Genomic DNA, 5,161 nt, shown 5'->3' with positions numbered 1-5,161 from the left:
CGTCGGGCGCTGGTTTAAGCGCTATGCTTACATTATCTCATTAATATCAACTCTATAAGGTAATTTCGATGATTATTCTTATTTCATAGATGAGGAAATGGAAGCAGAGAGAGGGATATCAATACTCAGAAGGTCACATGGCCGGTAGCAGAGGCCGGACACCCCAACTAAATCCCTGGGAGTGGATATTCTCTCTCTGCAGCAGGAGAGGCCTGGACACAGCTGGGACCAGGATCTTGTGATCTGATTCCAGAGCCCAGCACTACCCACTGCACCCTACTGCCTCCCCACACCTTCTCCCATACTGCGCACCGAGGTCACGGGTTGTAGTGAGAATTCAAGACACTAGTACCTAAGTCCTTAGAATGGGGCCCAGCATGGAGCAAACACTCCATACATGGAAATGATTATTGTTGAGACTGTCTATTTAGGCTTTCTTATTACCCACTTAACACTTAGATGTGCCCTTGTGTTATCAGCTCTGCCTCTGTCCTATCTTCCTCCCACCCTGTGGGGTCCCTGAGAGAACGAGCCAGGTCTCCTCCCTCGTCCCCGACAGCGCAATCGGGGAACATGTGACCGTGTACGTGGACCAGAGGTCGCTCTGGATGGCGCAGTGCCTGTTGCCGTGGCTCCTTCCCAGGGTAATTCACAGGAATCAGCATCATGGCAGACAGAGCGTGTGTTCACGCACATTCTTGTCTCCTGTCTTCATAACGTGAGCTGGCTTGAAAACACAGGAGTCACTGACCCTGTCGTAAACCAGCAATTGCAGGGAGGAGTCAGAGAGAGAGGAAGAGAACAGGAAAGGAGGCAGGAGTGGAGGGAGGGAGCGAGGGAAGGAGAAGAGACAGAGACAGAGACAGAGAAACTCATCTCCTTCTTGAGCATCTTCAAGCATCCTCAAGACAAGCTGTGACATTCCTCTGTTGGATAACATTCTTTTACTCGTCCCAAACCCCACCTTCCAACAGTGATTGTAGTAACCACCGTGTAGGGAAAATTTTATCCCTTTTAAACGTCAGGCAAAGTCAAGAAAGTGGCAAGCATGAAACTCCATTCTGCTCAAACAGAATCAGCGTTGCCACCTCAGGAATGGGGGATGTGAGTCCCCTTCGAAGTTGTAAAGGAGGTTCTATTTTTGGCCTCCAGTCTGTTTCAGCAGTGATGAGAAAAAGCGGGCCAGAAGAACACAGAAACCAGCTGAGGGCACCTGTAATATCCAGGAAAGGGACAAGGAAGGCACTTAACATGTGTCAGATGGAGGAGAAAATTTAAAACAAAAGGAAAACCTGAACGCAGATCACTTAACATTCATTTATGCATTCATTCAACAAATATTTGATGAGTGCCTGCCTGGCGCAAAACCCTGTACAAGGCGATCTTACGGAGAATATAAATATGAACCAGGCTCAGCTCCTACCCTTATCTTACAATCACCAGGGAGGTAAGACACACACATATTTATGACTTAGCGGTGGTGCGTCACCGTTGGAGGGGGGATCTGTGGTCTAAAAGGCTCTGAGAGTCATTCCACCGAGAGCAAAGACACAAATCAACCCGGCCCACAGCAGCGGCAGCCAGCACGTGGCATCACCTCTGGCCTAAACCAGCCGCACACAGGTCCTGTGCCGCAGACCCCGACTCAGAAAGCGCAGCTGCTCAAGACTCCTCTCCTTCAGAGGCAGCCACGGCCACATGAATTTCACTGGAGGCCCATGGCTGGTGGCAAAGGGTTTCAACACTCGAAGGCAGGCAGGCTCAGAGCTCCAGGGCGGCGCCGTCCCACAGCAGTCTAGCACAGTGGCTTTGGGGCACATCATGGGTTTGCTTCTCAACCCTGCCTGTTGGTTACTTGACACTGAACCTCTGTGAACCTCCGTCTCTTCCTCTGAAAATGTCAGTTGAGAAGATTCTCTGAAATACTGTGCTCTGAAATGGCTCGAAAAACAGCCATTAAAGTTGTCCAGGTCATTTTGTGTTCAGAGTTCTGTTCTACCGTACTAGTTTCTAGTCCTGCAGCCTATTCTCGATTCTTCCTTTTGTCTTGTGTGATGCTAGGTTAATCATTTCATTGTTCCCTTCCTCTCTTTTTATTATTGTGGTACAATATGTATAACATCAAAGTTACCGTTTTAAGTGCGCAGTTCACTAGCATTATGTGCATTCACATTGTTGACAGCCATCACCATCATCCATCTCCAGAACATCTTCATCTTCCCAAACTGAAACTCCGTACCCATTAAACAGTAACTCCCTGTCAACCCCCCCCCCCAGCCCCTGGCAACCACCATTCTATTTTCTGTCTCCATGAATGTGAGTGCTCTAGGCACCTGTGTCTGTCTTATTTCATTTAATATGTCTTCAAGGTTCATCAATGTTGTAGCATGTATCAGAATTTCATTCCTTTTTTAAGGCTGAATAATATTCCCTTGAATGTATGTATCATGTTTTATTTATCGATCATCCACTGATGGACTTTCGGTTTCGCTTCCGGATTTTGGCTATTGTGAGTAATGCTGCTGTGAACTTAAGTGTATAAATATCTGTTCGATCTTTCTTCATTTTTTAAAATATCTTAAAAATATTAATGCCATATTTTAAAAATATTTTCTTATCCTCCTGAGTGACAGTATATGGATTGATAGGATAGTTTCTCTTTAAACTCTTCTGTGATTGTGGTGGGAGTATCGGGACAGTTTTTTTATTTTGGTCCTATAGAGTGTTCTTCAATTAATCTCTGTAATCGAAAAGCAAACACCCTTATAACCAGCATTAAGTTTTGTCAATACAGATTGGCTATATTTAAAAAGGAATTACTAAATGTAAAAAAAAAAAATTGGAAAGTACACCATTGTTGAACTTGAAAAACGTAGTACATTTTTCTGGTAAGTAAATAAGGGATATAGAAATAGGGAAGGCCAACAGTGGCCCATGGGCCAAAATCCAGCCCACTGCCTGGTTTTTTACAGCCTGCAAACTAAATGTGTTTGCTACATTTTTAAGAGTTGAAAAAATTTTAAGAAGAATAACACTTCATGACATATGAAAATTATACAAAATTCAAATTTCAGTGTCCATAAATACAGTTTGATTGGCACGCAGCCACACTCATCATTTGTATATTGCCGTGGCTTTTTTCGAGCTACAATGGCAGAGTTGAGTGTTGTGACAGAGATTGCATAGCCCTCAAGTCCTAAATATTTATGATCTAGCCCTTTATAGAAAAAAAGTTGCCAACCACTGATATAAATCATTGATCTAACCTCACCTTCTCATTTGCAGTTGAGAAAACCAAGGCCCAGGTGAGAGTCACATCAGAGCAGAGATTACAAAGCTCAGAGTGGCTGAAGAACTGTAGCTGCCCCAATCCCACAGCCTGAGTCCCCAGACCGTGTCCCAAAGTCTTCCTGGGTTACAGGGTGGTGGCTTACCTTACAGCTGTAGATCTTGAACTAAAACTGTCATTTCTTCTCATTAACAGCATAAGAAAGACTGTCTCTATTCTTAATCTCCTCTGTGACTGCTAGGAAGAAAGAGATGTATGCTTAGTTGTTAACTTCTTTGTGAGGATTGCATTGGTTCATATCTTCACATGTGGACCTTGTCATTAATTTCTTAAGCACTAGTTCATATGATGAAATGCTTCCCAATGGCTTTCAGGATATGACCTGAATATGCTATAAAGGTCTTGATGACCTGGCTTCAACTTACCTCCTCAGTCTTTCTTCTCCATCCTTGGCTTCCTCCGTTCTCTCTTTGTCCTCCATGCTCACGGGAATTCTGCAAACTCTCAGTACCCACTGCAAATGTAGCTCACCTCCGAGTCTTTGTTCGTGCTGTCCCTTCACCATGGAAGCATTGATCGCCTCGTCCATCCAGCAAGGTCCCCGTCATCCTCCAAGATCCAGCCAAATGCCCGTCCCTTTGAGAGGTCTCCCCATTCCAACCACAGGCAGAAGCAGTGACTCTTTCTTTCACTCTGGATTGTGGTCAAAATCGTTTGAGGAATGCTGTATTAAAACATCAAAATTTATTATGAGAACAGACAAGAAGTTATTTCTATAGATTAGCAGATAGTAGGTCATCAAAGGGGAAGGTCCGTAGAGATTTCCCGAGCTTTTAATTCACAGAGACGTGAAGCAGGCCATTGGCCCATCGTAATTCGCAGAAGCTGGTTCTGTCTCCATGTGTTGTCCTAGCAGAGTTTACCTTACTATGCAGACATTGTAACTACAATTTCTGAGTCACGGGGCTTTACACGGACATGTACAAAGCATTATGTTTTCAAAATGAAGTATTTTCTAGTGTTTATTCTGAAAGAGCGTTCTAAAAACTAGAGTAATGAACTCAGAGCCTCATTCTGATTGGCTCCCACCCAATAATAAGATCTTGAAGGAACTGAATTCCACGTTTGTGTTTTCTTGCCTCTCGTTGGACCGATAAGACCTCGGTGAGGACACTTTCGACTCAGCTGCTTGAAGGCTTCCTGAAGATAGCTCGGTGAGCGACTGAGACCACAGGGGCTTGTCTTTTGTCGTGAATTACGGACTTAGGTCTTGATGTTTTAAAATAAATTAGGTTACTATAGCAACGGGAGGAAAACACCGCTGGCAGGCTCCGCAGGCTCCGTGGGTCACTCCCACCACTGCTGCACTGCTGCCCAGTTGACCTGGCTCTTCCCCAGGGAGCACTGACCAGAGGGACAACAGAACCTCCACTTGGAACAGCCATCATGTTTCAGCATTCCTGAAATTTTCTCTGAAGATAATTGTAAAAAACCGACTTCCCGTCAGAAAACCAGGGTCCAAGCCCTGGCTCCTGTCATTAACTGTCATTTCAGCAAAGTCACTCTCTCTCTGGGCTGTTTCCTTATTGGTAACATAGTAAGAACAAGTCGTACCTCCCAGTTTGTTTTTGAGAATTAAATTACGTGATTTGTTTCAAAACTGGTCACACAAGTTAGGAGGAGGACACTGACTCAGAGGGTCACTCCTCCCCAACCCGTGCTGCCATGCTGGCCGACACGGAGGAAGTGAGGGCCATCTCCGAGCTTGAGGAGCTCACGACCAGCTCTCAGAGGGTCGGGAAGGAAAGAAAGAAAGAAAGACTTGAGTACAGGCCGTGCTGGGCACCACAAAGCAGCGGACGGGCGGCCCCG

General features: G+C 45.2%; 1 long non-coding RNA gene across 1 annotated transcript; it reads right to left on the bottom strand.

The window, feature by feature from the left end:
* Positions 1-808: 808 nt before the first annotated feature.
* On the bottom strand, positions 809-4,524 carry LOC139045204 (uncharacterized). The gene is made up of 3 exons (XR_011503104.1): positions 3,715-4,524; positions 3,435-3,526; positions 809-1,891 (listed from the first exon to the last, which is right to left on the bottom strand). It is a non-coding gene; the product is annotated as an uncharacterized lncRNA (long non-coding RNA).
* Positions 4,525-5,161: the final 637 nt, after the last annotated feature.

Source organism: Equus asinus, chromosome 4, assembly GCF_041296235.1.
Source record: "Equus asinus isolate D_3611 breed Donkey chromosome 4, EquAss-T2T_v2, whole genome shotgun sequence".
Taxonomy (NCBI): Eukaryota; Metazoa; Chordata; class Mammalia; order Perissodactyla; family Equidae; genus Equus; species Equus asinus.
Note: the sequence above shows the minus strand (reverse complement) of the source record. Positions and strands in the feature narration are given on the sequence as shown.